This window comes from Myxocyprinus asiaticus, chromosome 23 (assembly GCF_019703515.2).
Source record: "Myxocyprinus asiaticus isolate MX2 ecotype Aquarium Trade chromosome 23, UBuf_Myxa_2, whole genome shotgun sequence".
Lineage (NCBI taxonomy): Eukaryota > Metazoa > Chordata > Actinopteri > Cypriniformes > Catostomidae > Myxocyprinus > Myxocyprinus asiaticus.
In genome coordinates, this window is record NC_059366.1 from 43,656,372 (window position 1) to 43,681,507 (window position 25,136).

At 36.9% G+C, this 25,136-nt stretch overlaps 1 protein-coding gene across 4 annotated transcripts in view; it reads right to left on the minus strand.

Moving 5' to 3' along the window:
- Window positions 1-25,136, minus strand: part of itga9 (integrin, alpha 9) — a 144,182-nt gene that overhangs the window by 52,097 nt on the left and 66,949 nt on the right. The window lies entirely within an intron of this gene.

A 25,136-nucleotide genomic window follows, 5' to 3' on the forward strand; every position in this document is an offset into this window, starting at 1 on the left:
CGTTTGCTTAGCGGTACTCTCTGCCAATGTATTGTCAAGCCAATTGTGTAAAAATCAAGTCTTTTCCAGTGGCCAGCAATGAGTTCCAATGAGCAAATGAGTTATACCTCTCTGTAAGGGCATAAGTTTTGTTTTCAGACTGATCACACTGTGAATTTTGCGACTGTCTGAACTTTAATGAATAGTTCACCCAAAAATGAAAATTCTCTCATCATTTACACACCCTCATAGTAAATCCTGGAAATAACCAGAAAGTTTGAGGATTTTAAAAACATTCAAAACAAAGAAACAATGACGTAAAATGAAAACATTTGTGATGTTAATTTCTTTGTGCAACAGGTGAAATTTTCTTGCTTTCATTGAAGCACACAAGATGCTCTTCGGAACATTCTCAAATAATGCTGGTATATGAAAGCAAAATTCCACATTTTTAGAAAATCTGGATTTCATGTAAAATAGTCACTCATACTGTTATGCTGATAATATCATTTGTATAGACAATTATGTATTAAATTAGAAAAGTGTAACACGGAAGCATTTTCACTAACGGTCTGAGACTTTTGGACCCCACCGTATTTGGATTTTATATCCAAATCTATGCCTGTCTATTTCTCTTTTTCTTTCTTTCTCTGTTTTCCTCAGTTTTATCACATGGTTTCCGTTTGTCCACCCACCCATCCCCTTCCACAGCGGTGCTGAAACAGAGTATTGTTTTATCACATCATGTTACACAGATAGTGTACATCCTGTCCTAGTGGCCAGCCGACCAGTACCATCACATGCTGATGGAGTTATTATAGGAAAAATAGGTGTGGTGGCTGACTGCACAGATTTTAGACAGGTCCCCACCTAAACAATGAACCTCAAATGGGGCATACCCTTTTATTATTACAACAATATTATTAAGTGTAAACTGTTCAAGAGCAATTAAGTCTGTCAATCGCTAGTGCCAGCAGTGGATTAAAAGAACGTGTAAAGGTCGCATCTAGATGGAAGATAGAAACTCTTACAGAGTTTCCGCGGCACAAGGGTTACCATCTAAACATTGCTATGCACAAGCTTTGAGTAGTATGAGGCAAGTTATGTTTGAAGAAAACAAAGAAAAATCAAGGTAAATATCACTTGTGAGCAGAACATTTTTATTGGGCGTCATTTCCAATCGAGCTGGAAGTGTGAAAATATTTTTTAATTGTGTGTTCTTACGATACATTAAGTATTAACAATGAAATTATAGGAATATAAAACCCCTACATTCATGAGCTGAGAGCCCCTCACTTTGGCATCCAGAGATTTTGTTATACTAATATCCCTGAGTCGTAAAATGAACAATACAATGCTCAGTGTGTGCTGGGCTTTGGTATAAGGACTGGTGCTCTCCACAGTCCCAACTGTTATATAATCAGTGTGCATCAAATAGGCCTTGTGATCTGTCCGGCCAATGACCCCCACCCAGGGGAGCACTAAAGATTAGGGGCAGACTTCACAAGTAGTCTACGTGCCATTTTTATTGGGTCACATGTGAATTGAGCAGCATGAATGACCTCTTGTTCCCCAATAAAACAAGATTAAGTGTGTACCAACTTCATTTACGATAACTGACGTCTAGTGGAGATATCTAAGTGGAACTTAGTACCTTTTTTTTTTAAACAGTCCAAGTTATCAGGACTGATCGGAGCCTCCTTAGTCTTACGTTTTAAGCAAGTCAATAGAATGCAGCAGTCAGGTTCCATAAATTTTGTCCAAAGGGAACTTGACTTTAAATTATACCTTATAAAACCATAAAGACAGACCTACTCTGAGCATAAAATGTTGTTATTTCGATTGTATTCAGTATGGTTCTGTTAACACCATTAATAATGTTTTTTCAACTTCATAAAATAAAAAATAAAAAACACTGAAAGCGGATTTAAGGTGAATAAGGACACTACCCTTGATTCAGCAGAGAAGAACCTCCAATAAGAGAATTGTGGTAAACAAAGCTCGGCAAAAGAGCTCTGCAGCAACCGCCACTTCCATGACACACTGTGAATGATGCAATCGAATCATCTTCTGTCACTCTCAAACTACTTACAGTTGTGCTCAAAAGTTTGCAAACCCTTGGAGAATTGGTAATATATGTACCATTTTTAAAGAAAACATGAGTGAGCAGGCAAAACACATTTCTTTTATTTCTTATGGGATTCATATTCAACTGTAGGTTATAACAGAATGGCACAATCATAAAACAAAACATGGCAACAAAGAAAAAATGAAATGACCCCTGTTCAAAATCTGCATACCCTTAGTTCTTAATACTGTGTATTGCCCCCTTTAGCATCAATGACAGCATGCAGTCTTTTGTAATAGTTGTCTATGAGGCCCCAAATTCTTGCAGGTGGTATAGCTGCCCATTCGTCTTGGCAAAATGCCTCCAGGTCATGCAGAGTCTTTGGTCGTCTTGCATGAACCACACGTTTGAGATCTCCCCAGAGTGGCTCGATGATATTAAGGTCAGGAGACTGTGATGACCACTCCAGAACCTTCACCTTTTTCTGCTGTAACCACTGGAGGGTCAACTTGGCCTTGTGCTTAGGGTCATTGTCGTGCTGGAAAGTCCAAAAGCGTCCCATGCGCAGCTTTCATGCAGACAAATGCAAATTGTCTGCCAGTATTTTCTAAAAACATGCTGCATTCATCTTGCCATCAATTTTCACAAGATTCCCTGTGCCTTTAGAGCTCACCCCCCCCCCCAATACATCAGTGAGCCACCACCATGCTTCACAGTGGGGATGGTATTCTTTTCACTATAGGCCTTGTTGACCCCTCTCCAAACATAACGCTTATGGTTGTGACCATAAAGCTCTATTTTGGTCTCGTCACTCCAAATTACAGTGTGCCAGAAGCTGTGAGGCATGTCAAGGTGTTGTTGGGCATGTTGTAACCGGGCTTTTTTGCTGCATTGGTGCAGTAAAGGCTTCTTTCTGGCAACTCGACCATACAGCTCATTTTTGTTCAAGTATCGTCGTACTGTGCTCCTTGAAACAACCACACCGTCTTTTTCCAGAGCAGCCTGTATTTCTCCTGAGGTTACCTGTGGTTTTTCTTTGTATCCTGAACAATTCTTCTGGCAGTTGTGGCTGAAATCTTTCTTGGTCTACCTGACCTTGGCTTGGTATCAAGAGATCCCCGAATTTTCCACTTCTTAATAAGTGATTGAACAGTACTGACTGGCATTTTCAAGGCTTTGGATATCTTTTTATATCCTTTTCCATCTTTATAAAGTTCCATTATGTTGTTACGCAGGTCTTTTGACAGTTCTTTTCTGCTCCCCATGGCTCAGTATCTAGCCTGCTCAGTGCATGCACGTGAGAGCTAACAAACTCATTGACTATTTATACACAGACATTAATTGCAATTTAAAAAGCCACAGGTGTGGGAAATTAACCTTTAATTGCCATTTAAACCTGTGTGTGTCACCTTGTGTGTCTGTAACAAGGCCAAACATTCAAGGGTGTGTAAACTTTTGATCAGGGCCATTTGGGTGATTTCTGTTATCATTATGATTTAAAAAGGAGCCAGACAACTATGTTATAATAAATGGCTTCATACGATCACTATCCTTAAATAAAAGATTTTTTTGCATGATCAGTCATATTTTCAAAATCAATGCCAAAATTTCACAGTTTCTGCCAGAAAACTTTTGAGCACAACTGTATATTTGGCAATAAAATTCAAATATATTATTTCTATACTATAATCAACAACTTTAAATCGATAGTTTCATATATTAATGTCATTTTTTAATTTAATTATGTAATTCGGAATGCTTCATGGGATTGTAGTTCATTCCCTCATTAAAAACATTAAGTACTCAGTCCTAAGCCTCTGTTTTTTCATCAGATTTTTCAAATACTTTTTTGCTTCAAATTAAAGTTTGTAATGTTGTAATTTACCTCGGAGCAGGTTGGTTTGGTTCACAGCTTTCCTTAGGTCAAATTTGGCAAAAAATATTTTTTCAGGTTAGTCCAGTTTATTCACATGCATACTTTAGATTATGTCTGCTTTAAAGTGCACCTTGAAAGAAAACAGTTCTGAATTGAGTCGTTATTACCTGTCACACAAGCAACTTAGAAACAAAATACTAATAAGTAGCCAAAACAAAACAAATGAACAATGAACAACCTGGTAAAAACACTTGCTTCTGTTGTAGAAGTAGATAAGCATAACTAAATATATCTACACTATTTTATTTATATGTTACCTAACAAGCAATTTGCATGAAGCAATGTGAGCCTTTTTCTTTATATTAGATGAGTATTAGTTCTGTTGTACACAATATTTTGAGTGCTTGAGGCAGAAATTACACTGAAAGTTACAAAAATGTGCTTAACATTTAAAATGTGGTGGCAAAAAAAAAAAAAATGCCCCTGCAATGAATTCTTCAGTTTTTTATTTATTACATCTGAATTAATTTCTATTATAGTCCTAGTTCTATACATTGTCAAATAAAATATGAGTTGATGTTGATTCAATTTTAGGTTAGATGTCACAAATTCCTAATCGTGAGAATTTGTATTAATGAACTGATTAACTTGAGGTTTGCTTAATTGAACATTGTAAAAGTTCAGTTTTTGTTTGGATGCTGAGCATTGCAATACCATTTGAGCAATTTCTCTCATTGATTTACCAAAGAGTGGCTGTACTGTCATTTTCAAGCCACTCCTACTGTACTATGAATGTAGTATGTAGCTGCAGATGGGCCAGCTTCCCAGTCTAGTCACTGTTAACCGGAAAACCACACTGAGAAAACACAACAAGAATCTCCTTCACATAAGAAAGTAGAACAGGTCATGTCTGAGCCTTGGCCCAGGCTTTTATTAGCTTGATATTAATGATCCCTGTTGCCCACACCCTGGATCCTACTTCCTCCTTTCCCAGCCCTCCAACTCCATCCTTTTCTCCACTATAAACTCCTGTATTTATAGAACAGTAGAGAACATGCCTCGGGACCTGTTGCCCTTAATGGCCCCTTGCTTTTAAATGGGTGGGTGGTATCCGAGCAGACCCCAAACAACTGTTTCTTACATGCTATTGACGGATATCAGCGAGCTCAAGCCAAACAGGTCAGTAAGTCACCATAGTGCTTCACTGCATGAGTTGCATGGCTGAAGTGTTGTCTGTTTCCTTACATTGTTTCCATTTGGCACAGTAAAGTCTTTCACGGAAAGACACAGTACCACAGGCCCCCACAGGCGAATTCACAGGTCATAATAGCCCTTTTACAACATCAACACAACTTAAGTGTAAGATGCAATGGTTAGTTTACAGTACTACTGCGTATTTTCTTAAGTTCAATCAACTACACTGAAAACTCTCCAAGGTACTTTAAAGAATACCATCGTATTAGTAATGTCAAAAACATAGTACTTTTTTAAATGTCCTGAAAAAACTTGATGGACTCTGAGAAAGTGTTAGCGGCTAATTTATTGCTAAGAGAACTAATCCTTTTAGATTTAATTTGACGTTGTCATATCCTTGAGGAAAAGTATGATTAAAAAACCTCTATAGCCACGAAATGGGGGATTCAATGTCAAATTTACGAAGGGTTGGAGCACGTCCATTCCCATACTAACCAGAGCAATAATCTCTCATATGAGGATCACTGAGTCTGACCTCATGCTTTTGAACATGGAGACAGTGGTGAGTAATAGTGCTGATGGAATGATAACAGCCTGTGAAGACCTGGCTTGGAGTTTCACACAAAGACGTCTTGATGAGCTTGAGTCAAACAAAGTTATGAGTGTACACTCTCAAAATTAAAGGTTCACATCCATCCATCCATCCATCCATCCATCAGCCCATCCATGTCAGTTTAAGATAAGCAGGGCTGCTCAACTCAACTCCTTTCAGCTCTTCACGGAAGCCAGAAATTATGATGTCATCCGAGCAGGCAGCAATCATGATTGGCTGAGAGGCTCTGAGCCACCTGCGCTCACATGGTTTTTCGCCAGACTGTTCAAGGAGTTGTTAAACACACGCACACACTGCACAAACCAGGGCTTTGTTGAGATCAGGACCCCAAATTAAACTCACACATCCTGTTATTAATTTATGCCTGCACTGTAAGTTTCCCTTTTAAGGGCAGATGTATCTATGACGTGTATTTAGAGTTATTTCAGCCGCACATGAACTCGTAAAAAAGGCGGTTGGGTATTTCAACACACCTTAATCCCTTACATTATGTGCAATGAACATGATACCTGAAATTATGCGGTTTATTAAAGAGATGTGTGCTATTACTTTTAAAATTTCCCAAGTTTGGCCTCCTAAATATCATAATCCCCTTGCGAGGAACCCACTTCATAAAATATGTAGGCATTGATCTTTTAGAAAGATCTTTATTATAAAGACTTATTTATTCTGTGTAGGAAAAATAATATAGTGTAGGTATACCTGTGTAGGTTATAATATAGTCAGATATTATAAATACATGTTATTAGCAAAATTAAATAATTGTTGTTAATATTGTCAGTGTACTACAGCCAAACTATTTTTTAAATGTTTATATTATCTAGAAAATATTTGTGTTGTATTACATTGACAATGTAGCTTTTTCTACCCTCTCTATTAGATTATGTTAGATATCTTAATTAAAAGTGGAAACATTTTCAAACTTTTTATTGTTTTTCACAATAAATATTTTTTCAAAGCAGCTTTACAGAGAATATTGCCTCATCAAACCAGTTTTTAGAAAGCAGAATGAAATGGTAATAACGTACCTTCTGTACATGTTAACTTTTTTACCTTTTATTCTAAGAAAAACATTTTCTCTGTCATTTTCTGTGGACCCCTTACACCCCAGTTTGAAAACCCCTGCCATAGCAACCACCATAACCCCCCTAGCAACCGCATATCAATATGCTAAAAAACACTCAGAACACTTAAGCAACCACCCACACAACTCAGAGGCAAGTTTTGTACGAGCAAGAACCACTCAAATTTTCTTCTGAAAAAAATGTACAAATCACTCTGCTGAAAACCAGTCTAAGTTGGTCAAATTTGGCCAAGTTGCTTAGGCTATGACCAGCTGGCTGAAAATATAAACCAAGCAAACACTAGCTTGGCCAGGCTGGGAGACCAAGGTAATATAGTAATAACTTCCCTGTTGAAAAACAACTTAAATCAGTCCTAAGCACGTTTGTTGGTCTTAGCTGGTTAAGGTTTATTCATGCTATCCAAGCTAAAACATAGCTATGACCCGAAGTTATAATTTAAACGGAATTTGCAAAAACAATGTTGGTCCTACAAGAGAAGTTTAAGTTCTTCCAGTGTAAAAGCCCTCACATATTTCAAGCATACTCACATGAGCCTTTTTAATATGATCTACCCCCTGGACACTCTAGCAAGGTAGAGTATAGTAAAAAAAAAAAAGTAAACTCCACTAGTCATAATGCTGTCTTAAAAGACAACATTCAAGACAAAAGTAGTCCATATGGATCCAATAATAAGACACCAAAACGAACAATATTCAGGGCCTGAAAATTAATAACTGTGACGAAGAACACAGAAGACATGCCAGTTTAAGATAACCATCTTTGATTGTTGCGTGCATTTGCAAAAGTGATTAACTAATGTAAGTGTCAGAATAAACAGATTTAGATGTTTAAACTTAAACTAAACCCGCCAGTCGAGTACCATCTGAGGTTAGGTTACATAGTATGGGATAGATCACTCAGCCTGTAGGAAAATACAAATTGCCTTGAAAGATTAATTAACATAATGAAAACAAGATCTCTGGTAAAGCTGTGTTTGATTCCTGCATAAAAACATCATGATCGTACGGAAAGAAATGGAGGTGAACTGTGGAAAGCACGAGCATGCAGTTATTTCCCAGATCTTCCTCCAAAGTCCACGAGCTCGCCTTAAACTGATGATAAATTACAGACACTCATTCTTAAACTGTTAGTCCATGTACAGAGATGTCTTATTTCATAAACAAATCAAACTATCAGCTCTCCAACAGCTCAAAGCCATGCCTAAACAAAAAAGAAACCTGACAAAGCCAAACTGAAAAGAATTGCACTTTTTGGGGAAGAAATGTGCTGTGGTTTAGTTGTTCTTAAGTGTAATGTTTGAAGCCCATTTAAAGACCTTATGAAATCAATATTCTTTTCTATTTTGAAACAGTATGTTGGGATGGGGAAATATTACATCTTGTCCTTTCTTTTAAATAACTAGTAGACTTTAGTTTAAGACATAATGCCATGATTTGAGGCTAATTCCTTGAAAGTGAAACACTGTACATCTGTTTTGTCAACTTTTAAAAAGTACACTAGCATACAGATGCAACATCCTCAATGCAGAAAAAAAATGCAAGCCCAAAAAGATCCAACTGATCTAAAGAAAAATACATCTGAGACTGTGATATTACAAGGTTCATTACATATATCACGGCAGTTTTGAGCTGAAATGTCCACTGGGTGGCACTAAAAGCAAGTTAAGTGTTCTCCAAAACATGACATGAGATCTGGACTCGCACCCCGGTCCTTTGAATCGCAAGTGCAAGGCTCTATCAGCTGAACTGCGCACCTAAACAAGCTTGTAAATGTAGTTGGTTATGTAATGCAAACCTTAAAATGTGTCAACTTACAAGTCATGCGCTATAGTAAGTGTTCAGATGTCATAAGATAGCGTTGTGTGAGGAACAGGGCAAAAAGTGAGTGTTTATGAACTGATAATCTGCCGTTTTACTCGTGATTTGTGTGAAAGTAAATGAAAGTCATTGTTGTTGTACAATAGTGCCTTCAGGAAACTGCAGCGATATATCCTATAAGCAACGTAAAAATCGTTGTAAACAAATCGTCAAAAAACTCGCTGCAACGGCTTGAGTCTGTCTACTCTGGATGCGTCGAAGCGAACGTTCTAAACTGTTTATTTGTCCTGTTGGCAGGAGTAGTGCCAGCGTGTGCAGCACAAAATGGAACGGGACATTTGTTTACTGTCAGCGCACTGCATTGGATGCTTCTAGTGTAGACAGCTTCACTTATTATAATTCATTATTATCTCTGCTAATGACGCGACGCTCGCGGCAGGTGTAGACAGTCTGATTGAGACCAGGTTGTGCAGATCATACCAGCAGGTAAGAATGTGCAAACTTCTCTGAATGTATATTCACAAAAATACCACAATATGACCCATATCTTCCCCCTGAACACTCACCTTTTACCCTCTAAACTAGCAGTCTCCAGGTTACATTGGTCTCTTAAAAATAGCATCGCCTTTTTTCACAATGCATGTGCCAGGCGACTTTTGTTACATATTAGCTCTGTTTGAAAACCTATGGGATGCCTTGCTGTCTACTGCTTTAATTGACAGCTACTTTCTAAGGCAGCATCTTAAGTGAAAACCAGAAACCCTATTTTCTATTGTTCTTAAAGAAATTGGAAACAATATACAGATAAAATCATACTGCACACAAGACTGACTGAAGTAGCAGAATGGTAGTATTTCAAACATAGCTGACCTCTCGTATCCTTGATACAACATACAACGATACGTCTCATGTGCATAAACTCATAATAAATTTATAATAATAATAAATTTAAGTATGTGTACAGTCAAACACAAATTACACATTAGTTGATGAAATAAACTTCCTTGTAAACATCAATTACAGTTAACCTTTATGGGCTTGTGTACATAATGTAAAAGGTATTCAGCTGAAAGCACAGCTGGGATTTATAAAGCAGGAATGGAGGTGCCACACTTCTCTGGGGCAAACGGGCATATGGAAAAAGTTTTTCCTCTGTTTTCACAATAAATAATTGTTTTTGTAGCACTTATAGAATGTCTGTCAATTAATTCAGAAGTGAAACTCACATAACCTGTCAGGAACATATCTACGTGACATTTCATGCCAAAACCAAAGACGAACGTTAGACATTTTAATTTGCATAAAGAAACTGAAGCCTATTTTTAGGACCACTATGATTTTTTGAATTCTCATGACAATTAATGCACATTTCATCCAAATTCTCTTTAACAAAAAACAAAAAATAAATGAAATAACCTAAATAATTATTTTTTATTCTCATTCCCATAATGCAAAACAAACAATAAAACAACATGTTTCAATTGTAAATTATATTGTAATTTATAACTTACATTATGATGTATTTAGAAATCATATTTGTTGTACTACCTCTTCAATTTATGCTGGATTAAATAGAAATATATTTAAATAATAAATAAAATAATAAAATAATATAATAATATAAAAGACGTGCGTAAAAAAATGTGATTTTGCATAAAGAAAATATAGCCTATTTTATGTATATATGCATACAGAAAATGAAGCGTATTTATGCATTTTATACATTTTATATTTTATAAATATTTTTAAATCTATATTTATATTATTTGTAAAGATAAATATTTTTTATTGTAAATGATATTGTCATTTATAACTTACATTATGATGCATTTAGAAATCATAATATTTGTTGTACTACCTCTTCAAATTATGATGGATTAAATAGAAATATATTTAAATAATCAATAAAATAATTAATAATATAATAATATAAAAGACAAGCATAAAAAATGCAATTTTTCATAAAGAAAATATAGCCTATTTTATGTATATATGCATACAGAAAATGAAGTGTATTTATGTATTTTAAATATTTTATAAATATTTTTTAAATCTATATTTTGTATTAATTTCATAGATCATTTTTTATGCAAAATATAATTTCTTATGTTCATTTTATAAGTCTATTTTTATGTAGTTCATAGACTTATTGAATATATTTTATATTATATTTATTTACATAATAAATACAATATATTTAATATGAGTGGAATGTGCTTAATGGGCATAAAAAAATATGGGAAAAATGCAACAAATCTCAATGCTCCTACAACACAGGTTTCCTTTGTGCAAAATATAATTCCTTATTTTTTCCCTTTATTTTGTGGTGAAATACAACCTGGACTTGTTCTTGACAGATTTTGTGCTATTCACTCATAGAGCTTTTAACAAATCAAACATTTGTTATTCCAGCAAGAACAAAGCATTCATCAATGGCTTATGGAGCGGCTCGTCCAAGATACACACACCCTTTTAACACTTGACCAAAAATGAAACTGCTTAGAAATCTTTCCTTGGCAAAACATACGCTGATATTTAGCAGGACATCCAGGGGTATCGTTTTGTTTGGAAGAGCAACAAAACTCAATCTCTTTGCCCATGACATGTACATGAACATTTCCAGCGCTTTATCCCTTCTCTGTGCTGTCATCTGTCGACAGTAATGCCTGTAACAACTAATATGCCCCAAAGATTTACTTGCTCGGTGAGCAGGTGGGTCATGTCAAGTGAGAGTAGGGTGAACAAAATCCTTTACTCTTGCTGCTCATTCCCAGAATTCCAACCCCACCACGGACACCTCATCAGGATGATCACAGGGAGCCTCTGTGAAGGCGGGGGCAGCAGTATGCACCCGTGAAACTCTCTGTCTTGAAGTGTGGACTGGGATCAGTTCCTTTTATGGAAGCGGCTTTGGTTTGGCTCTCATAATGTAATGTGAGTTGGGGTTGCTGGAGAGATATGGTTTCAATCACTGTGCTATTCCCACAAATCCAAGCCAAAAACAGTTGATGATATAAAATCTTAAATCAGAAATAAAGTATTTTAAGAGACTGACCTCCGGCTTTTACAGTCTTCCGTGATTGTGCAGGGTATCCAATCTTTTCCGTACGTTTTAATGGAAGTGGTTATCTAAAATACATTTATCAAAACTGACATGGCATTTGGTCTGACATAATTCCTATTTTTGCTGTTGCCAGAGATTTGGTGCTTCCTTTCACAAAACAGGAACAACAACAACAAAAGGGTTTCCAGTACTTCCTTATGTTGATAGATGAGTTTTAAGGCAGTATGATCTATTAAGTGCAGTACGCATCCGTTTGTGCTAGTACTGTAAGTGAAACAACATACATTACTTTGAGCACCAATGAGCATGTATCAAATGATGTATCATCGTATGGAATTGCATATGGGTGTTTCTTCAACTTCAGGCACTTTCATGTCCCAGGGTTGGATTTTTATTAAAACAGATTTCCACTTGTTTTCTCTTTGTTACATGAAGATCTCATTAAAACTGAATTCAAAACTTTTTACCACGCCTTCATCATTTACTTTGGTACTTTTCATATGCCTGTCATGTACATATTTTTTTTTTGTTTTAGCTTCATTACAGAGCCAGACTTTTAATATCAAACTATGAAACACATTATACAAATACAAATTATTACATGTTAAAAACCATGATAATCTAAAACGAGTGAAATAATAATTTCAATAATTACTGTGTGCAGTATCAATATAAGTTAGTGTACTTGTTAACCAAGTAAGTGAAGATGCCTGAGATGAAATATGAGACAAGTGATGTTTGAAGAAAACAAAGAAAAATCTGGGTAAATATTTTATTGGGTATCATTTTTCAATCAAGTTGTAATTTTACCAAATGAGATCACATCCACATTTATTAATTTTCAATTGAACGGATTAAATGTTTTCAGTTTCCTAACGTCACTGTTTCCAAAGTGTGTGGTAGTAAAGAGCGTTTTTTGAAAAGGTTTGAAAGATTTTGGTGGAATGAAATGCCATTCTAGTATGGTAGGGATGTGTAAATGTAGCAAAGTCAATGTGTTTTCTAACAAAAATGAATTAGTGTGGACGTGACCTTACACAAAATGTGTGAAAATATTTTTTAATTGTGTGTCTGTAGGATGCATAAAATGTTAGCTATGCCTTGCCTAGACAAAGGAGTCATTTCATTTCAAAAAAGCTAAAAATGTAATTGCCATCAGCGTCATTTCCACCACAGAATTCTATTAAACACATTACAGAATTTGAGATGTGCTAGAAATGACAAATTTTCATGACTTTAAGAAAAAAATGACAAAAATGACATAAATCTACTGTGATGCATTTTCATACACAGTTGGACACTTTTAGAAAAAAAAAAAAAAAAAACTAGAGACAATGTGAAAAAATATTTTAATATTTTTCTATTTTAATAGAAACTTTACTTTCTTGAAGCCCACAGTGCTAAAAGTGCCCGAAGTTGAAGAAACGACAATATACAGTATGCAGATCATCTAAAATATCATAATGCCACTGAGACTGATTCAGATGTCCAGTAAAATATTTATAGCTAAAACTTGCTTTTTGCACCTGAAATTTGAAGTTTTATCTCTTTATTTGACCCTGCTTAAGCAGCTCTGTGAAAGACGGTTATATCCTGGACACTCAGGACGAGAACGTCAGGTGCTTCCTCATGGCATCACAACTGGCCCACTTTCACCATGCAGCTATTCTGGGTCTATTGTTCTCCTAATGTAAAACTGCAGCCTGGGTACAATCTCTAAATCTATTGCACGTGTGCGGAGAGACGCTTTAGTGCTTGTAAAATAAACTCTGATATGTGTAAATGTTTGAGTCCCCCTCACTGAAATGAGACACAGGAAACAGAGTTTAACCCCAGGGACCAATAGGAAAACAGACAAAATTGTAGCAAAAACAACCAGGGTGTTAGTGACTCACTAGTGAAACTGTTGTTTAACATTTACTAGTGAGAAGTCAGGTGTGAAACACTAGTAGGGCTGCAACTAACGATTATTTTGATAATCGACTAATCTAATGATTATTAGAACGATTATTCGACTATTCGGGCGATTATTGCAACGATTAATCATTAGCTCTAAACCGATTATTCAGCTTGTGCCCCGACTTAAAAGGTTGTATTAAACGTGCTTGCTAACAATAAAGAGGACAAAATCATCTTTTAAAAATACCTCTAAATGACACATTGAATTAAAGGAAAAAAATACTTTTTATTAAATTTAATTCAGTAAAAAATTCACTGCAAAAAATCCTATTGTTATCAAGTGTTTTTGTCTTTAAATTTGTCTAAAAATACATTTACTTGAGAAGCAACATATAAGATATTTATACTTGCTTTAAGAGAATGTATTTTAAATATAAGTGTATTTTGTATATAAGTGTATTTTGTATATAAGTGTATTTTTTCACTTGGTTATATTTCTGCGAGTGCAGTAAAGACTAAATATACTTATATTCAAGATCAATTCTCTAAAAGCAAGTCTGAATATCTTATATGCTGCTTCTCAAGTCAATGCATATTTTTTAAAGGATTTTTAGATATTTTAAAATATTTGTATTTTTAATATTATATTCAACATTTCTCAGATAACAATTTTTTCTTCTGCAGTATAGCTGCTAAAGTAAATGTACGTTGTTTTAGATATTTATATTGGAAAACAAGCCAAAACAAAAACAAATCAAAAATGCATTTTGTTGCCGTGTATAATGGGGTGAAGACTACCCCTCTCACCTTTCTGTTCACTTCAATCCATATTTAACTCACAAAAACAAACATAATAAAGCTACGTATTGCCAATTTTCTTCACAATAAGAAATGCACAGTGACATATATTATGATTCAATAAGTTGCAACTTGCGAGCCATCATGTTATAATCTAGCTGCATTAAGCGTGCACACGTGAGGGATGACAGTTTCAATCTCCCACCTTAGATCGGGACATTTGCACAACTCACTGAAGAGGCGCTGACCGCACAGAGAAATGTCAGATTCGGAGTTTGTAGTTATTCACATGACCTGCTTCTGTATTATTTGAACTTTAATAAAGCTATAACGCATTAAATATAACTGCATTAAAGATGTAACGCCAGGGTGTTTCCTTTAAAGACGCTCGACACGCAAGTTTTGTTTATTCCACAACAGGAAAACAGGATGAAACAGAAAATGTATGGTGACCGTGGGACTTGATTACATCAATCGGGAATTGATTGGACTGTAAAAAGGGATCTCTTTATGACAAGTGTTTTTTTTTTAAAAAGAGGGTTTGGTGATGTCAGCCAAAAAAGAAAAAGCCGTTTTAGTTTATTTCAATGAAAGATTGCGAAGACAAACTATTATTATTATTATTTTTTTAATAACATGCACTGAATCATACGCAATAAGACCAGGAATGTGTATTAAGAAAAGTACACAGGGTCAATACTGATTTCATGTTGACTTTCGGAGGATTCTGTGAAAAAGCCATTGTTATCTTCCAACGTTACCACCAATTTGAATGCACAGAATGCAGAAGTAACTTAAGCAAAAATTGTATTAAATTGTTTTATGACAACTCAATGAATTGCATTAGTTTGCTTGCTGTTTGCACTGCACGCTCAACATTAACATACATGATGCAATGCAATCAAAGTCTTCAGGCAGATAAGTTAATAGTAACATGTTAATCAAATACTTACATTAAAACCTGAGGTTTTCTCAATAAAAATACAACCAAAAAAAAGCTACAGCTGTCTAGACATCTAAAGGCTTAACGCAAGGCCTTAAACATATTTCTAACTATGTAAGCTGGATCTTTTGTTGCATTCTGAAATATGTCCGAAAACAATTAATAACGTATTGGAGATACACAGCCTGATCTCATGAAAATTACGTGACAGTGGTGACATTTTTGCTAAATTATTTACATGGTTCATTATACGTATCACGGCAGTTCCGAGGTGAAATGTCCACTGTGTGGCGCTAAATGCAAGTTAAATGTGCTCCCGAACAGTTAAGGTTTTTAAGGTTAATGCCCTATCAAGTTTTAAATCAATAAAGCCTACCTCCCTACCCCAAACCTTCAACTGAAACCTAATCGATGGTGTCAGAAAAAGCTAATTTAAGATGAAAAACGCAACTGCTTAAGCAAAAAAGTCATTTTGTGGTGCTTCTATGACACTTCCAGCTCACGTGTCGACTCGTGTGCTCTTCAGGACTCGTACCTCGGTCCTTTACATCGCAAGTGCAACGCTATATCAGTTGAGCTACCATACAATTTGAACATGCGCGATTACATAATCAACTAAATGTAGTTGATTATGTAATGCGAAAAAAAAATAGCAAGTGTTTAGATGTCATAACAGAAAAGTATGTATTTACAAACTAATGATAATCTGCCGTTTTACTCGTGATTTGTGTGAAAGTGAAAAAAGTCATTGTTTTTGTAGCGCCTCTAGTGTTCATTTTACCAGGAAACTGCCACGATGCGTATAACGATCTATGTAAAAATACATTTGCAAAAATGTATAGCAACGTGATTCTGTGAGACCAGGTTGGATACACAGGAAACCTTCCTTGCAAGAATGTGACATTATAACACAAGCTATTAAAAGAAATCGTTTGACGAGATATAAGTCAGGGAGTAGAGAAAGATAAATGTCCTCTTTTATAACTTATAGCTTCCATGACCAAGACACAATCTGTCTACTTACCCTGAGCTAAACAGGTACTTGGCAACTTCATATAAAATTTTCATCTTAACGGCTCCTATAATGGTCACATTTTGTCCAAACTGACTGTTCCTGAGTTTTTTTCCATTACATTTATTGTCAGCATTGTGGATATTTTGCATTTTAAGCTGAATTTATAAATAGGTGGAGTCGTTGTGTTTAAAGGGAGACAGCTGGATATGATAACCTCCCTGCCGCGTGGATTCATTGTATCAGCTTTCTTGGCTGGGAGTAAATGAAGCCTGTGGAATGGCACTGGGGGAATTGATATGCGCGACTACAGGCGGCAACGCAAAGCCGGCAGTATGGCAGGCAGCCTAGTCCTCTGTCACTGGGTCAGTACTATGTTTACCATCAAATCAGTGCTGCTGTTTTCCCGTGTGTAGGAGAAATAGTATGCTGTGTGACACATAGCTCTGTGCGAGCTGCTTACCCTAAATCAGCCGAAGGTGGCTAGCTGGTCTCCCAGCCTGGCCAAGTTGGTTATTCTGGTCTGTTTTGATGGTTTTAGAGGGGTTTTGGGTACTTGTCATCTGGTCAGACTGGGTGACCAGCTGGCTGACAGGCTAAACCAACTAAAAACAAGCTTGGCCGAGCTGGGAAACCAGATAAACCATCTTAAACTAGCAACTAACAACCAGCTTGTGATGATTAAAGCTGTCTTTTATCAGCAGGGTACCAAGACAACATTTTTAAGGCATCACATATATCAACTGCCTTCTAAGAGACCTTAATTTGGCCAAATTGTAAGGCAGTATCGCAAGTATCCTTCACAAATAACGCAGTGAACAGTCGGGAGCAATGTCAGTTTTACATACTCATATTTCTTTCATTACAAAAAACAACAACAGTTCAATTTAATTAAAAACGTATACCCAATATATGTGTGTGCTACGCATTGTCATACTCTACTGCAATCGTGAGTCTCTTGCGCACTTTGCATGAAAAGCGATATTTCTGTGGCATGCAGAGTTGCTGCCTATCTAGAACATTTTAAATTGACTGCTTATTAGGTTCCATTCAATTTAGTATGCTGCCTTAGGGGCTTTTCTCACTGAGCTTGTCCATGCACTAAAATGAGCTAGACAGAGCGCCATGAATACAGCAGAACACAGATGTCTCGAAACATGCTTTTGTTTTAAAGTTAAAGTTCTCTCTATAAAAGTGTCACTCCTGTGCGAGAAACTAGAAAAACAATGAGAAGCAGTGCAACGTTTATATTGAAAAACACTTGAAAAGCAACACAGACAGTCGTAAAAACTTGCTCTGTGTGAACGACCCCTTAAAAGGTAGCTACCTCTATTTGCAGAGCAGGCCTCTAGAATAGCTCATGCCACAACTGTGCAAGTAGCATAAGTAACTTAATTTCAAGTCTTCCTTGTCCACGTGCCAGTATGGGATAAACTGCTGAGAGTGTTGATAGTGTAGTCGTGTCAGAGTTGTATACTCAGCAATAGAGGAACACTTTAAAATGGGCTGTTTTTGATTTGGTATTGATTACAATCCTTACTTGCCCCCTCAGCGCAATGTCTTACAGTATATTCCCACTGAAGTCCATTAGCCAATGAAGTGAGCCACATACAGAGCCGGAGCATTATTTGAGGAGTTTATGATGTAAATACAGTGAAGACCATTATGGTAAGAGTTCAGAAGAGATGTCTGCAACAACCAGAGAGCAAAAGGAAGCTGACAGCCTGGTTTAGTTTCTCCATAGAGAGTTAGTAGACCTGTATAAGTGATAAGAGATGCCAAGCTATTTCTATAGGGTTGAAAATACAACATAATAAATAAAACCTAGTGTGCTTCCTATCAAGGCAACAATTATCGCTGTAGACATGAAGGCTGTTCCTAACAGCAGTCAGCAAAATTATGCTACTTTATCTGTTATCTCTTGCAGCTAATGCATTGTGACAAGCTGATGACAAAATGATGACAAAAGTTTCGTTTAAGGCTGAAATATCCCTTTAAATATTCATCTAATATGGTCAATTGGTCGAAAAACAGAGGAACTAGTCGAAATGACTACCGATGCTGATATTAAGAATCCAAAATATTCCTTTAACAGGGCAAGGTTGACAATGTTGCATGAAAAGATTCCATTGTCCCTAGTCATTCAGCAATAAATAAAAATCAATTCTGTTCTATTTTCCTGAGATCTTCCGCTTGAGTCTAACTGTCCAGAAAACACTAAACCGTTTCGTTTCTAACAGTAAAAACAGTCTGTGTAGCAGCCACAATAACACAGGAAAGGGAACTGTCCCCTGAATCTGGTTCTGGTCATTTGGGTGTTGATGCCTCTAACGCCTCATCCTTCAGCATGACATTTAACCTGCCTTGGCTCGCTTCAACACCTATCTCTGCAAATACACTATGGAAAACCAAAGTAAGCAGTTTTTCAGCCCATCGTGTCTAGAGTGCAAGGATAAAAACATGAATCATGAACAGCTGAAATGACATGAGATGATTGAACGGTGAGTAGTAACTTCAACCTCACACACTGACAATTATCACGATTGCAACAAGTTGAAAAAAACGTTTGCTTTCATGTGCTCTCAGGTATTTGTGCACCAAATATGCAGTTTATCTAGTTAAAAATAACCAAACAAAGAACATCTAGTAATCTGGTATACTATTCCATAACCTGTGCCAATAGAAACATGTTTAAAATAATGAACACAAAACCATTACGTGATGCCCCCTGTTCCAACTTCCGGAGGAAGACAATTATAACAAGACTATGTACTTGAATTGTAAGAAGCCCTTGTAGTTTCTTGTTTGCTTTGGCTAGAAGGGGGTTTTCAAAACTTGCCCATTAACTTCTCTAACTTTGTGAGTAAAGAAAGGGTTGTGTCGAACGAAGCACAGCAATCTTCGGAAAACGCAGACCACATCTAATTAAATATAAGTCCTGCAGTTGCAATATCATCCGATTAAGTCACAGGTTTTTCTGGATCATGCTCTGAACGTGCAGCTCCCTGTACAGGAAGCATGTTTAGTAGGGGTGTAAATCGCAAGTTTCATCACGATACAATCTTATATAAATTCTCTTAGCTAGCTATCTGATGTTTGCTGATACCTTAAAGTCTGCTGTGATGCGGTTTCAATTCAGGGGCCTGCGATCAATATTACGATTTTATATATTACCCAATCAATTACATATATTATCTCACAAATGCAACCAAAATAAAAGTTGAAGATTTTACTGAGCTCTCTGAAAAGTACTGTAGCTCTCTGTCAACCCTGCTTATATCTGTGTCCTCCATCTGCATCTGAGATGTTCGTGTGGAGGGCACACATATTGCATGGTGCTCTGAGAGCTGAAAACAGCAGCACCTGCGAACAGAGCAGTGCGCATTCATTGAAACACACTGCACACGCATACTATTTATTCACTTTTTAATGCATGCATCCTTCTGTGTTTCAAAAACTATTGTTTGTCTTCAAGAGACTTTGAATAAAATGCACGTGTCATATGGACTACTTTAATGGTGCTTTAATGGTTCTTTTATGTACTTTTTGGAGCTCAACAGTAACAACCATGACTAACACACAGTATCTGATTTAGATCGGGCTCGTTGGACGGATACCCAATCCAGTTAAAAATGTTAGTATTAGAGCTAATAGCGATCCAGGTATCGGATTGGTGCATCCATACTAAATTGCACCACACTCTGATGTACAAATCCATTTATCAATGACAATTTCAGAGAGGCAGGTCTCAGCTTTCAGAAATCCATTACGCTTTCTTTGTGCCTGATTCCAAACAGACATTGTAAAACGCATTTTGTGCATTTCTGTTCCTCAAACACACTGGCGAAGCTTTCTCCCATGTGTAGCCACCCTAAAGCCGAGGGTATATTTTGTTTTATGCGTGTTGTTCCATCACCGTGCACGGTCAAGCACTTAGCATTTTAAAGTATACTCTTCTGAATGAAGTCCATACGGACATGTTCAATGCATATGCACAACGACTGCTTTGTGATACACTTTTAGATCAGTCAGCGTCAGACGCATGCAGCTAAGATGTGCAAAGATGCAGAGTTGCAGAATGTACGCGTGTCTAGAAAAACTAGGCGAAATTTCCTCAATGAAATATGCAGAAAACCAAACATTTTAACCTTGAGTCATGGAAACAAAATCCACTGGCCCAGGTCATGTGGTAATAAATAAATAAGGATCTGATGATGATTTTAAAGGCAATCAGATATCAAATCAAAGTATGAAAAAAAAAAAAGCTGAAAATCTGAAAGCAAATATCGTATTTGCTGGCCTTAACAAGCCCTAAATCAGTAGGTATTTACTTGGATCTGAAACCAAGTTTAACAAAGAACAATATGCTTTGCAGATAACTTCTAGAGTAAATTAAGATGAAACTCAGTCCTGATGGTCTCCTGCAATCTGCATGACTAAATACATTGAACTCAAGTGTTGAAGCATTCTACTGAAACTAGCTCAACATCAACAGGGGGGCAGCACGAGAGTTACAGTTGACACAACAATAGCTCCCAAGACTCCAGTGACGTTACTCACCATGCTGAGCTACAGTGTTTTCACGGTATGATTTAACTAGCTCGGGTGGGGGTGTTAGCGAAGGATCACTCTGGAGAACCTAGCAGAGAGCCAGCTGCTTTCCATTAGCATACCTTAGCGAGAGAATGGGGGTCCTGGCTTTGTGTGGGCAGATACTAACACCCGGATAAATTAAAGGATGGGCCGTGCTGACCTGGGACTAGAGACCGGAGCCAAATCATGCTTGATGATGGGGACTTGGGCCCTTTGAATGTACTGACTAAACAAACACACTGTTTTGGAACATACTGGAGTGTTGTTTGACAAACCGATACGAGGCTTTGAACACTAGCTGGTGTGGAAATATATAAGTCCACGTCCACACTAAAATGATTTCGGATGAAAACGCGTTAATTTTGCTACGTTTATGCCTCTTGTCCACAGTAAAATGTGTGTAAAAAAATAAATAAAAAAATAAAAATACATGTCAAATAAACCATATTTCAGAAACTTCCAAATTTCAACATTATTTGTACTTCAGACCTGTGTTTTGTTGCACAAGAAATGCTAGCTTCATATCATGTGACCCACATTTGGTTTTCAACCAATGAAAATGCTTAACATTTTTACATTTTCAGATGGAGACATATTGAGAGCCCAATATCTCTGGGATTTAACCATGTCTGGCCTTAAAAAAATTAAGATGCAAAAAATAAAGCTTGCTCTGAAACAGAATCTAAAAGGACATTAAGATATCTTTAATACTTCTTGAGTAACAGGCACTGCAACTTAAAAAAAACAACAACAATAACAATTTTGGATGCACATGATTGGCATATAGCAGCAAGAGTTTAGTAATAGATCTAGCTTTCTCTGTGTTAAAATAACATAATGACACTGCCACCTTTCTACAGTAAGGTTATTTTTTGATCTGTAGTATTCCTCCAAATCATATCCGAAAATAGTTATTCTGACCTCCCTTTACAAAATAATGGATTATTCAGTAAATATTGGATACAAGGCCTAATCTTTTGGCCACATCCGATTTTTTTGTCCCGTATGTTTACATTCACTGAAGACACGACTCGTATCTGATATCTGTGTTTACATTAATCTCCCACCCAAACCTGAATGACTCCGTTACTGATCGCTTTCAATTATGAGCGCCATGGTTCACTTTCGGGTTTTGAATGGCCTTATGCTATTTCATATTTTCAAAAATAGGCAAAATTGCACGCAATTGCAATTAATTAGGCAAAAAAGTCCAAAGCGACTTTTTACTGCTGCCATGGTAAGCACGGCTTTAATGATTTCAACATCATTCATCAGACAAGATGTGTGGCTAAAGCCCTGTTTGGATGGGATTAGTTTTCCTGACATGCAGTATGTCTGTGAAGTAATTATTACTGCGGACGTCTGTAATACAGCATTTACACACTGCTGTCACACAGAACTGACCTATTAAAAAAATGTATACTGTGCTGATTAATTATGCAGGAAATATGAAACATGAGCATATATTGTATCTGTGATTATAAGAATAAATGCATTAGAATATCTGTCTAAATACAACAGAACTGGTGACATTAACAAGCCTGTAATCTTATATTACACCCTTTAATTAAAAATATGACAATCCTTTCACATGATGTAATTTTATTTTCCCCTCTGGAATATATGTTTCCTGAAACGCGGGGCTCAACACAATCCCCCCCAACAACAACAACAACAACAAAGAGACTGCTTGTTTCTCTTTTACATGGGTAAGTAAAGACTTGACAGTATAAAACACTTGAGAAAAAGATGCATCAGTCCAAGCGCAACAGTCAGCGTTATGTGAAGTTCATCTGAAGTGAAGCATGTCTTATATTTTCTGCCATCTTCTTTTCATCAACATCCACTTCAGACATGGAGAACTTAAAAAACAGCCATATTTAAAAGGCTCAAGGGCTGGAAAGTGCAGATTTGCTTTTTACCAACATGTCCATTCACACAGGATAAATATTTTCAGGGGTTGTTTTTACAGGCCGTTTTATAGTAGGTAAAAAACACGCTGTTAATTTTACCACCGTGGGTACGGGCAGTTCGTAAAAAATTATTGACATGAACGATTCGTACGGGATTAAAATTATTGAGGAGCTCTGGTAATTATTGCACTACCCAACCTCCCCTTATAAAACTAATCCCGTCCGAATAGGGCTTGACCTAGAAGTCAGGAGTGGTGGGACAAGCCCACACATTTGCCGACAGTGCCTCAACAAGAGAAGCTTTGAGTTTTTGTGTGAGCGCCCACAGGCACGTCTGCTTCATAAGGACACGCCATTAAGAAAAGCTATCCCTTGGGGGCCTGGATCGCTCAGCAAGTAAAGACGCTGACTACCACACCTGGAGATGCAAGTTTGAATCCAGGGCGTGCTGAGTGACTCAGGCTTCCTAAGCAACCAATTGGCCCGGTTGCTAGGGTGGGTAGAGTCACGTTGGGGTAACCTCCTCGTGGTCGCTATAATGTGGTTCTCGCTCTTGGTGGGGCATGTGGTGAGTTGTGCGTGGATGCTGTGGAGAATAGCGTGAAGTCTCCACAGTAACGTGCTTAACAAGCCACGTGATAAAATGCGCAGATTGACGGACTCAGACGTGGAGGCAACTGAGATTCGTCCTCCGCCACCCGGATTGAGGTGAGTCACTATGCCACCACGAGGACTTAGAGCACATTGGGAATTGGGCATTCCAAATTGGGGAGAAAATCAAAAAAAAAAGAAAGGAAAAGCTATCCCTGACAACATTGCTAAGGGGAATCGAATATACTTGTTTAGACATAGGTCAGATGTCCAGATATCAGATATGTATGTGATTTAAAACCACATTTGGAAGTGGCTCAGATCGGATGTGAAAAAATATCCGATCTGTGTCAGATGTGAGCAAAAAATTGGATGTTTTGTAATAATGTAAACTCATCCATTGATCCGTGGCATTTAATATTTTGGTTTCAAAATCATTTATACTTATCTTTTACCAGTAAAAAATTTTTTTGAACTGGGGACCTCTAGTTATGTTGACTCAGAATGACCATAAAGCCCTTAAATATGGCTCAGGTCCTTTCTGTGCAAGCCCGTTTTATCGTTCGCCAGGCAAAAATCAAAAGTCTGATCGCTAAAAGAGTAACAGCACAACTCTCCTCAACAAACTGCATGATTTGAGGTACAATTCATTCTTGCATCACAGACAGTACAGAAGAGTTGCGCTCCAAAATAAATACATAAAACAAACTTTTTTTAAATAAAACACCTAGCATTAGCAATAGTGCCTTAACAAGCACCACTAAAAATCTAGTAAATAACAGTAGATAATGGAGTAGATGGCAGTGTTAAGCTTTCCTTTTTTCTCCACATGGAACCTATAAAGACTAAATCTACATGGAAACACCTAATCCTCTCTTTATGATTTAAGTGAAGTACAGAAGTCCCTCTACTGACTGGCAGGATTCAAGTCAAATCAACCGAGACAAGTGGGGCCTTCAAGATAAATGAGTGTCTTTACTCCAGCAGAAGGGTGTTTACACTGCATGGTCCATTAGGGAACACCCAGTGAGATGTTAGCTCTTGTGGCAAGGACCAGATGACATGGGCAATCTTACTGCCCACCCAGAACACGAGGACACATTTTTGATGACATTACAGTTACAATTCTCACTCATGAACCAGTCACTAAAATATATCTGTGATTCCCTGAGCCAACACAATCCTTTCAACACACTTAAACATCAAATAAACTATGCTGACTCATCACCTGTTAACATCTGTGAAAAAGGTGCAATAAACAGGCAGCGCTCTCCGGTAATTTACAGCCTGGAAAAAAGATTGTACGGTGCTTGACTAAAAGTACACACGTCAACAACTGCAGATATAAATCTACACTATCTGTAAATAAGATGAAACATAAGGACGCTTTACGTCTACATTTGACTACAGCACATCTACATCCTTGTATATGCATTAGCTGCTACATTAAATTCCAAGTGGAACACACTGTACTTGGGTCATTCTATCAAACGGGTTCCTTTTCCAATTTGCAAAGGTGTAAATTTGTGTGAGATTTCAAACACGGTATCAGACAAAGGAATGTCTTTAAGCGTTAATGAATTGCTTTGGGTGCTTTCAATCTAAATTAATAGATTTTAATGTATGCTGGGATATAACTATGCCCTCAGAAACACAAAGTTGTCAGTTTTACCGTTAATCTAGCCATTGTT